Raw genomic sequence first — 12,304 nt, 5'->3', positions numbered from 1 at the left:
GAGAGATAGCTAGAGGATAAAATTAGCAACGAAGGCAGATGCCATTGTCTCTTCCCATCACCTCCTCCCACAGCAGGCATCTTGCATTCAAACTGAGTGGGATTGAAAAAACACAAATCTGAAGCTCATAAAAAAAAACCTGCAATCCCCCCAGTGGAAAAAGGGAAAAAAAAAAAAGAAAAGAAAAGAAAAAAAACCCAGCAAAAATAACTCCTCTTTAAAAGAAGTGATACACCTCCTCTGGGCAGGCACTACGTCACCTACCATTTGCTAACCAGTAATTACAGCACATAACTTCAGCAGCATCTTAGGGTCAGACTCCCCAACACCCAGTGTCAGTATGAAATTGCATTATCTCAAGACCAGAAAATTAGGAGAACATGACAATTAAGACTTCAAATGGTAGACTCTGAAGAAAACAAGAAATCTTCTGAATAGCCTGTTTCTAGGATGAGATGCTGTAAACAAGAACGTCAGCACTGACTTCAGCTCAGCTGCCACAGGGGGAGGGAGAAAAAAAGGCACATCTGTTTTTCTTCCTGGCACGTACTGAACACAACTGAGACATCCTCATGTATTTGGGATGTACGATACCTTTGATTATTTTCCACAGCCTCATTTTCCCTGCTCACTGCAGGAGGGTTGGATTAGCTGATCTCTGCAGGTCCCTTCCACCTCCAACCATTTTATGCTTTAAGGAAAAAAGGAGAAGGAAAAAAAAAAAAAGGAGGGAAAAAACCCCACACCATTCCTATGATCATAACTTCAAATCATTTTCAGAGATTTACATACAGCCTGTTACAACATGGGTGGGACCAAGGAATTTCAGCACCTTTAAAAGAGAAATCAAGAGAAAGAGAGAAAAAGACTGGCATTACTGTGGTGAGGAAACCGTTTCCACACAATAAAGCTCTTATGTCTCTGCCTAATATTCTCATCTGACACAGAGACATCTCCTCGTCCTTCCTTTCTTACCTGCTAGCTGCAGGTACTGGCTGGCAGGCAGCACAGAACACAACCAAGGCAGTATTTGTAGAATGTGTCAGGACCCTTAATAGTGCAAAATATCAGGAGTAGATTCATCCTCCTATCAAATGGCTGACAGCATCATTAAAGGTCAGGGTTTACATGTACACAGGGCTCCTCTTGAAAAATTGCTAAGCCATCTCCTGCTCCCAACCAGAAATGAAAAAAAATTATTTCTTTGTTGCCCTTGAATAACCCTAATAAGCAGATCTTTCCTTACCCAGAAGGACTTGAGACACTGCAGGGGGTGTGGAGGAGGAAAGGGGGAGGAAAAAAAAATCTTTATTAGAGGAAATTTACTTCAATAAAGAGAACAAAGCAAGCTAGCTCCTGATCACATGGTTCACTCAGACATTCATAAAGTCTAATAACTTAATCTCTAAAAAGAAACAATGAAGATGTGGTTTGTTAATATATTTGATTAAAATTTAATTACAAGTTCACATATATAAGATGCTCTGTGTTTCTGTAAGCCTCCAGTATCTCCAATTCAGTACATCCATAAAGGTTTCCATTCAATCCAACAACACTGCCTATTCATAAGCACAACAGCAAAGGAAAAATTCCATGTTCTTGGATGGCCTCACTTCCTACAGCAGAGCTGCTCCTCATGGCACACAGGGTGTTAGCTACTGGTTGCAGAGGCAGGGAGCTGCACCAGCTCCTGGAGGATTCGTCCTTAGCAGAGGACAGCACGTGGTTACACCAGCCAAGTCCAGCCCAGAGAAGGAAGGTCACACTGCCCTGGCTCAGCTCACACCAGTCCCCACTGCTGCCCATGGAGTGCAACAAAAGCTCCTCTCTCACCTTACCAGGGTGTGAGGAAGGATTTGCTTCTGCATTTTCAAGGCCAGCAGGAGCTCCACCAGCAATCCAATGGTCACAGCGCCAAGCTGGCTAGGAGACCCCTGCCCTCTTGCAGCCCACTCTTCAGGCATATAGGCTGTTAGAGGGTTGGGTGGCTGCAACTAAACAATCCCTCTGGGAACAGCTACCATGGTCACCTCACTAGGATGGCATTGTACTCAACTTAGCAATTGCCTGGCAGTAAGAACAGCCCTTTGAGTACAGTGATGTTACACTCTCTGCCCACCATGGCAAGAAATGAAATGTAAATTGTTTGGCTTGTATTTGTAGATCTTCATGTATGAGGGTGGTGAGACTCTGCAATAGGCTGCCCAGGGGTGTTGTGGATGTCTCCTTGCTGGAGATGTTCAAGGCCAGGCTGGATGACGCCTTGAGCAGCCAAGTCTAGTTGTGAAGCATCCCTGCCCATGGCAGGGAGGTTGGAATACACAATCTTTAAGATCCCTTCCAACCTGAGCCCATCTATGATTCTACGGTATCATACTGTCACTTGTAGAATTGGCTACATTACACAAAGATGCAGTGGGAAAAGCTTCAAACAAACAAACAATCACACACACACAAAGACAAAAAACAAACCCCCACAATCCACACAAACTATCAAAGTTCATTGGAATGTTGCTGCTAACCTCACTGAAGTGGCGCCTGACTCCATATTGGTTGCACTATCCTTGTGATAATTGGAGTGACATTGCAGAGAGCCAGCAGCTTCCCAGAAAACAATGGTCTTGGCTTACACATCTGAAGTTATAATGTAAGAAACAATTCCAAAATCATTAACATTTAATTTGCTGGCATGAGAAGTTCAACATTTTTTTAATTCAGAAAAGCTGGGACTGCTATGAAAGAATTGTGTTTGGTTTGGACACCGTAAGAAACAGCATCAGTCAAATGATTAGGCATAAAATGTTTCCTTTTCAATTAAAGACTAGAACTAAATGGAAACTGAAAAGCAGAGATACATTGGGATTATGACCCCTGAAATGATGTATAGCTCTATGCCAGGCTCAGAAGTGAGCTACCAGAGCTTCAAAGGGGTATCCTCCACTGGCTGGGGTTTAATCTAACAAAGGGATTCCAGAGGCATTAGTATCAATGAAGAGAGGAGGTTATAAAGCATTTGCACTCTGCGAGTAGAAAGGATAATGACATTATGCAGCTCCTTTCTTCCCGGGCTGTCAGCAGATCCTCAGTTAGTTGCAGACTCATTACCTCTGCTTTTGACAGCTGCAGCACAACTTGGGAAAGCATCAAGGGCTCAAAAAGCTCTACTGGAAAATCCCACCCAGCTGGCTGAAGAGACACTAGATCTGTACAACAGCAAACAGGGACTCACATCAAACAGATGCAAGACCTGCTGTACCTGGATCTTTGGAAAATCTATCATGTGTACAGGTACAGGTGTGGAACGACCACTGGGACACTGCAACAACTGGGAGAACTCATAACAGCACCATTACACACAGGACCTCCTAATGGATGTAACTGCCCAGAAGAGCATTTTCAACCCTGCCAATCAATCCAGGAGTCACATCTGTGAGAACAGCAAGCCATTTTGTCAACCCTCCCTCACACAAGAGGAAAAAAAGGAGTGCTTTTTCTAAAACATAAGGGAATAGGTTTGCACTCTAATAGCTGATGACAGCTGTGTTTGCTGTGCTCACTTTCCCATTGACCTTGTTTCCTTCATTATCCACAGTGCACACCTCTCAAAGGTGGATATTAGATTGGAAGGTACCACTTATTGTTGTGCTGAAGAGATAGGATAGGATTTACTGGGAGGCAATGACCCACTCTCAAGAAGGAAAATGTTATTACAACGATAAAGCTTCAAAACATAGTCTAACAAATGCAAACAGACCTTCAATAGTTTCAGATGAACTAGACTCTTAGTTCCCATGTAAGGATAAGGTATACAGTTAGCTCAAGGACATATACCCACTTCCTCTTCAATTCTCCTCATGTGATGCATTGGCAGCAGGACAAACCTTGGTCAATCTTTCACTATATTTCAGATAGAAAACCCTAGACGGACATTTTGCTGTCTTCCCCAACTCTTTTCCCCTCTTCCTCCTGTCTTGCCCTTGCTCTTCCCATCCCACTCCCACCATTTTTCTTTCCTTCCTCTGTTTTTTCCTAATTCCACAGTCCTAAGTCACAGGCAGCTATCCACATGTTACAGCTCCCTTTGCCAACAGGCTGCACTGAAGCAAGCCTGTTCCTCCATGCACCTGTGAAGAGTTAACCACACAGGGAGGTTCAATGATGGAGCTGAAGCATTAATGGCCATTTATCTTCTGACCTGGCAACAACTTGAGGAGCACCCCAGTGCACAGATGAGAGGAAAAAAGCAGCACTTCAAATCCATCTGCTGGCAGAGCTCCCTGCATCAGACACAAGGAGCCCTTTAAACATTTCTTGCATCACTTCTTATCAGCAGCAAGAATGTACTCCAGTATTTCCATTGAAGGAAAACATTATCTCAGCGCTTACTAAAATAAAACCTGAGCAAATGGTGAAATTTCACTCTACTTTAGCTCTGCCTTCTTCGAAAACTCGAGCAGCTGATCCAGAGTGTTGCTACCAGGACATGAAACAGATGTCTACTTCCAAACAGCACAGCTCCTCACTGGAGTTCACCCTAAGAGCAGAGAAGCATCTTGTTCTGCAGATCACAAGCACTTCTTTGGCAAAAACAGAGCATGCCCTCCTCCGACCTTTTGATTCTCTATGCACAAAAATGCATCTGTGATCCAGCCTCTCCATGATAGAGAGGGAATGAAAACATCCTCATCAGATGCACTTAACTCCCTCTGTTCCCCATGGGGGTGAGGCAGCAGAACCTGTTTACGCTTCTCTCTACAGCAAACACAATGTAAAAGGAAGTCCTATACACCAGGACAGAGAAGTTAAACACAACATTTTTATACATCAGCTCACACTCGGGTCCTTAGAAAGACAGAGAGCATCAAAAGCTCACCAATGCTTCTCCTACCTCCTCTGCTTCCTAACCCAAAATATAATCCAGAAACAGTCTGTGGAAGTTCATTTTAATATAGCTGTCTGGGGTTTTATTATGGTGCTAAAAGATTCTGTAACTTGAAATCCTCATTTTTCTGCCTAGATGATGGTGAGGGAAGCTTTCCAGGCTCACTTGGAAATGACCTACAGAAATGCCCAAGCAGACAATCAAAAGCAGGAGGTCTTGTACAGTTTCCTGACAACTTTGACGACACAATTTGACATGAACATTGCGCTTGCAGGCACGCAGTTGAAGACAACATGCCCACAGAAATCACTGCGAAGAGTGAAGTGGATAACAATTAGGAAAACTCTCGGGTTTGATGCACTGAAGGGAAGCAGACATTGCTCTGCTATTTCATATGCTTCAAGAGATAACATACTTGAGTTTCTTCACACCTAGACAGAAGCTAGCTACATGCAAGATAAATCCAGGAAACTATATGGATGAACAGAGTGTGCTGTTGTGGTTGAAGTTGCATTAATGTGCTGCCTCTGTACACACAGTAGAGGCTGAGCTAACCTGGACACAAATGACATGAAATATGACCTGCAATGAAGAACTTTCTCCACAGCTTTGATGGGAACATTCAATCACACGATAATTAAACTACTGTTTCCGCTTCATTGAACAGACTCGGTTAGAACTTAGGTTTAGACTAAAAAACAAACAATAAAAGGCTGGTTTGGAGTTTCAGGCCATGAAAATATTTGGCACAACCAGCAGCTCCACAGAGAGACCACATTCAATCCTGATGTCGTTTTGTCACCTAAAAAGCAGACTTGCATCACAGGCAAAGGTGACCTCCGGCTGCCATTTTCCAGCCTATTGAAATGCACCTTCACGAAGGAAGGTTTAATCTGGTCTAACAGCAAATGTCAAAGCTTGACTAAATGTCAAGATTGCATTACACTCTGAAATAATGTCCTGAAAAATACCTGCAAGTGAGAGCTGATTTTTAAAGATATTTAGTGATGCTACACTAAACCCCCACAAAACCAGTAAACTCCTCCAAACTTAGTGTGGCTAAAATCCAGATCCTGACAGAAACTGAAATATCTCTTTGTGAGACCCTTGGTATTTTACATTTTGTGACCACTTCAATGTAATTCACAATTCTTGAGTGCTGAGAAATGGTTTTCAAAACAAAATTTACCAGTAAAGTGTCAACTTACAAGGTTGTTGCCTAGTGAACCACTAATGAAAATAAAGCAGCAGAAGTTGCTCAAGTGCCTGAGCTCAGGATCCAGCTGGCTTCAGCAGCCAAAGCCATTTTTACCATAGTGTAACAGACAAGGCAAATCTCTTGGCTAGCCTCTAACATCACAGTCATTATGCTATATCAAGATGTATCCCATTTGCCTCTCTAAGTTTCAAGAGAGAATTTCTCTCTGTTCATAAATATGGGTAAGATACGATGCAGTTGGGAACCTGCTGACCTCCATAGTCTACTTATTGTTAGCTGGCAAGATTTATTTCTCCTCTAACTCTGACTTCACATTCTTTATCCTTTCAAAGCTGCAGGTGTTGAGCAGGTTCAGACACAGGAATTTACTACTGGTGTAGCTACTAAGGAAGCAATGCCAGGAAGGGAAGAAGAACCTGATACATAATGATACACCTGCTTCCTCATGGATCTCACAATCCGTCTAGTTTCAAGGATCTAGTTCTCCTAGCTAGGAGCACCTGTTAGGAACACCATCAAGTTTCCTCAGTTCCCTCTCTATTGTGACTTTTAATGGACGATTAATAGGCCTCTCAGTTATACTTTAAAGCACACATTATTTCCAGCATTTTTTAAAGGACAGATGTTAACTAATAGTATCCCAAGGTACAAGAACTATCAGTATCTGCTATTTCTCTCTGCCTCAGCAGAGTTCCTAATGGAGCAGAAGGAGCTAAAGTCAGTGTTTGGGCCACATAATAAGTGATAAATGCTAACAGGATAAACATTCAGAGCCATGCTTTCCAGAAACCACCAAGTAGCAACCTTTGGAACAAATCAATACACTTTAAGAAGTCAATAATTTTTCTACAATTGCTCCTATTTCCTATTTAAACATTCAAAGGTTTCAATTAGCTTCACAAACTCTGTGATTCACAACGCAGTACACAAAGATCATCCGCTTCGGTTTGTGATTCGTGAGCTTTTAAGCTAATCGAAGTCAGCCTGAGCTGCTCCGTGCCAGAGAAATGGCTTACAGCTTCCTTTTCAAAGTGAAGAAAATTATCCTTCATTTTCCAGGGGAAGACATTTTCCTTGTCTTATTTGAATAGGGCTTTGCATTCAGAAGAGGAACTGACATTTCCTTTTGGCATTGCTTCTTTAAAAGGCTGTACACTCAAACGTCAGCTCTAAGGCAAGTTCCCTAGCGCATCGCAAGCGCGTGGTGGAAAGAGGGATGAGCAGAAGGTGGCAATAGAGCAGCAGCTCAAAACCTGTAGACATTTTATTCAGCACCAAACTCACACATGCATGACTCATGCACAACACTGATTTCTTACAGTACTCTTGGGTAAATCTAACAAGGGTACCTTTCTCACTGGGGAGCTGGCAGAAGGACAAGACTTTCCTAATCGCTTCAGCGTGCTGCCTGCGTGGCTCCCTGCATCTACTGGGGAAATTTAAAACAGGGTTTTGTGCAGCTTGTCAACAGAAAAATGATAAGCCTCTGCACCTCCAGCTGAAAAGCCAAATTTCAAGCACCTATCTTAAAGCTAGGCTTGAAAAGTGTTATTACATTTTATGGAATCACATTCCTCTTGGTTTCCAAAGAGCCACCTCTTGAGCACTGAAAGCAGGTGGAAAACTTCATTTTACGGTTTGGATTAACGTTTAACCGTTAACCAGGCAACCACACCGAAATCCAGCTCATCTGCAGCTTGTTGTCAAGCTTGTAAACATCAGCCCATCAGTACCCCAAACTATCGTTTCTTAGTGCTTCTTAGAGAGTCTCCTCAAATCCGTAAGGATTATCTCAAATTCCTGTTTTCATTAGAAACGTGTGCTGATTTGCTCCCTTTAACCAAAGGCTGAACTCAGCAATAACCAACATGATTATTAATTATTCTTTGGAAAGGCGGGGGGACGTCGCCTCCGGGGTGAGCGGCAGGCCCTTGGCGAGGCGCAGCGAAGCCGGACGGACGGGAGAGGGCGACGGACCCCGCGACCGAGCCTGCCGGCGTCCGCAGAGCGGTCCAGAGGTGAGCGCAACCCGGAGGAAGGGAAGGAGGGAAGGCAGGCAAGGCCTCCCTCTTTCGGCCAAAGGGACATGCAGCAAGCAGAGCTCTGCCCGAAAAGCGATGACACTGCGAGGGCAGCCGATTTCCCCCTCCCGGATCTGACACAGACTATAACAGCGGAGCGAGGAGTAAGTCGCTTGTATCTGACGCAGCCTTTCAAAGATGCAAGATGTGAGATGTTGTAGTGCGGGCAAAGATACGGCTTTCTAAACACTGAAAGGTTCGAAATACTTCAAGTTCCTAGTTTGAAGGCTCTGCGTGGCTTTGCTGGTTTCAAACCTCTCAAAATGAAGTTTCCCAATATCTAAGAGGCGAGTGTCAGAAGGATGGAGTCAGGCTCTTCCCGGGGGTGTCCAGTGACAGGAGAAGGGGCAGTGGACACAAACTGGAACACCAGAGGTTCCACGTAAACACAAGGAAAACATAATTCACTTTGAGGGTAGCAGAGCCCTGGAACAGGCTACCCAGAGAGGTTGTGGAGTCGGGAGGCATTCCAAGCCCACCTGGATGTGCTGCTGGGTGATCTACTCAAGGTGACCCTGCTTTAGCAGGAGGGTTAGACTAGATGATCTTCAGAGGTCCCTTCCAGCCCCCACCATTCTGTGGTTCTGTGCTAACCATGGCAGTTGAACAGAACACTGCCCTCTGGCACCTGCCTGCATGCTGCCATGGCTCAGTGCCAGATCTAGCCCTTTGAGATTTCAGGTGTCCCAAGTCTTCCACAAGAAACCACACACAATTAAAACCTCACGGGACCAGTTGCATAGGTCTAAGCACCAGGAGCTGAAACCCAAGCACAGAATATCTGAGATACATTTATTCCCCCATGCACACCCACCACAGTTACCACACACCATCCAGACAGTATCTCCAGGAAAGAGAAGGGGATGTGAAAGCAGCCTGAATAAAAAGGGGCAGCAGCTGAACCTCCCACCTCAACAGCAGAGGGGAACTGAGAAGCAAAGTGTGAGTGAAATTCTCCCTGGCTTACTCAGCAGAGACCACAGCTGGGGACTGGCAGGTCTCCATCCTTGCCATCTGCCACCTGAAGCTGGACATCGATACACAGCAGGCAGGAGCAGTGTCTTCCCTCCTGCCTGCACAGTGACTATAAGGTTCTAAGAAAACGTTTCTGGCAACAGCTCTAATGGTCTGCATCAGCACAGCAGCACTGCCAGGTGGAGATCTGGGTGAATACCAAGCTATAAATACATCCCCAGCCTCTGCTCACTGCTCACCCAGCACAAAACGATGCCAAGAGTCATACCTATGCTAGACACAGAGTTTATGTCACTATAAATTATCAGATTTTTAAAACCCATGAAAACAAACCCAGCTGAAAGAGTCAAAACATTAAACACAGCCCTCCAGATCAAATACAATGTTAGGAAGTTACTGAAGTGGCAAAGAGAACAAACCCCTTAATTAAGATTTCAAACTACTAAATATCTAAGCACATTGGTGTTTAGTGGTGAATTGGGGAATGCAATCTTTAAAACAGCACTTTAATATTGATGCAGAGTCAAATGCCACAATAAGCCATGCAGAACAAGCAAGTAAACACAGATAAAAGCTGTGACAGGTATTCACAAGTGCACAGGCTCTGCTAAAATATTGAAGAAGTATCTTTTAGCAGCTACAATTGCAGCTTGCTCAAAGGCTAACCCAAGAACAGACATCCACAAGGGCATGTCCATCCAGGGAGGCATGCTGAGGACAGCCTCAGAAAAAAAAGGGGGAAAAAAATAAAAATCAAGTTTGTATCCACCAGGAATTTATGATAAGTTATTCACATGAGAGCATTCATTTCAATAACCAATTTCAAGACCATGTTCTCGTCTTATAGCTAAAAACCTCTTCCAAATAGCATGCACTTCTCTTCCACCGAGATTAAAAAAGAATAACCATGGGGCAATGATCTCCTCCAGCAAATAAAAATATTAATCATAGACTCATGGAATCAATCAGGTTGGAAAAGACCTCAAAGATCATCAAGTTCAACCTGTCACCCAACACCTCCTGACTACTAGACCATGGCACCAAGTGCCATGTCCAGTCCCCTCTTGAGCACCTCCAGGGACGGTGAGCCGACCACCTCCCTGGGCAGCACATTCCAATGGCTAACAACTCTCTCTGTGAAGAACTTTCTCCTCACCTCGAGCCTAAACTTCCCCTGGTGCAGCTTGAGACTGTGTCCTCTTGTTCTGGTGCTGCTTGCCTGGGAGAAGGGACCAACCCCCACCTGGCTACTACCTCCCTTCAGGAAGTTGTAGACAGCAATTAGGTCTCCCCTGAACCTCCTCATCTCCAGGCTAAACAATCCCAGCTCCCTCAGCTTCTCCTTGTAGTAGACACAGAACAAAACAGTCTGCTTTGCATAAATATTAATAAATTATGACTGAGCAAGATGAAAAAAACTAAAATTATAAACCAGGAAACAAAGCTATTCACCAAATATTGGATATTCTTTTTTTTTTTTTTAATTAAGTAATTAAAGGGTAAGCTACACAGCACAGCAACCAACACTTACTTAATCTCTTAATTATCAGAGGTTTTAAATAACTTTGCTTCACTACCACCACAGCTTTAGCTGCCTGACTGGTTACCAGATAAAGAAAATTGTTCTGGAGCTATTTCTTGCCCTGGCATGTCGTCTGGCTCGGTGACAACGTTACCCAGCCCAGCTCTCCAGCAGGCTGGCAGGAGATGATCATTCCCATTTAACCTTCATTCCAGAGCACTGCCCTTTATCAGTCCCATATAAATAACTTTGCTTCCCCTTGTAACATGGGCTTGGATGCAGTCTGGGCATTAACTGCAGTTGTTAGGTGCTATAATTGCCTTCATATGGGAGTTCAGTCTAAGGGAAATGATGGGTAAGAGACATCTTGTTCTTTGGTAGGTGGTAACTCTAAAGTAGATTAAACAGCACAAACTAATCAAAGAAAATGAGAGAGAATGAGAAAGACATTTCCTTGGATAAAAGAAAAAGAATTAGTAGCTCCTAAACATTATTTTCCTTTATTCTCTGTATCCATTCTCTCTTCAGCAAGTTAAAATCTACTTAACATGCCATGTCACACCCAAAAATAAAACTTAGCAATCATCAATCATTTTACAGTGTAAGGGTAAGTTACTTATTACTATACCAAACTCCAATTGGTTTGTGCTTGGAGCCTATCTCAGGCTGACAGTTTAGCCATATAGAAAAGAAATTGTGTGCAGAGCAGATTAGGTCAAGAATATTCTTACCACTCTTTTGCTGAAAACCTCAGGCTTTGGAACACTTGGCTACCATGTCATGGATAAGCTTGCTGTCATCCCCATGAAAAGTCATCCAAAACTGAACAAGCCACAAGCCTCTAAAAACACAGCTTACATTTAATGTCCTGTGTATAGTGATTTTTATCACTGGTTTTCCATGAGAACTTTGCAACTTCTTTAAACAGAACTTGAAAGGTGACTGAAAGTTTTCTGCAAGATTCAGTATGCATTCAGCATCATCTGGCCCCTTCACCTCCTGACTGTTGCATTGTGCTTGTGCTGGCACTCCACATGGCAAGCACAGCACATAGCTGGCAAATGCTTTTCAGGGCACTGGGCTCTGGCAGGAAAGAGCAGAAGGAATATGGTCTCTCTGAATACTCCTGCCATCAGGGGAAAGGACAGACCCTGCATGTGGGGTTTGAAGAGGGAGGAAAGAACACAGAGGGGAAGTGTGAAGGCCAGGACAGGGCAGAAAGCAAGAAGACTGAGTTATCTATACACTGAGAGAGGCAACCAAATATTCCTTACAGCCCAAACCGGGGCACAGTTCCTGTCTCATCCCCCCAATGCCACAGGCTCACAGACCAGGTGGAAGTGTCCCAGCTCTCCTGGATGGAAGACAGCTGTGCTGCCCTGCTGAGGAGTCCTGTCTTGCCAGGGACCTACCCAAAGAGAATTGGGTTGGCTCCATGGGATGAAGCTCTGTCCCTCATCTTTGGTGCATCTTCTAAGTTCCTTCACTTGAGCAAAGTTATTTTCAAATCAGGAAGCTCACAAAATATTGTCAATATTTGAAGTGGAAGACAGGAGAAACATGTAATGCCAAAAACAATGAAACAGAGTACATTAATTTCTTGTCCTTCAGAATCAAGAGACTTT

This window comes from Dryobates pubescens, chromosome 24, assembly GCF_014839835.1.
Source record: "Dryobates pubescens isolate bDryPub1 chromosome 24, bDryPub1.pri, whole genome shotgun sequence".
Classification (NCBI taxonomy): Eukaryota; Metazoa; Chordata; class Aves; order Piciformes; family Picidae; genus Dryobates; species Dryobates pubescens.
This window is presented reverse-complemented; position numbering follows the sequence as displayed.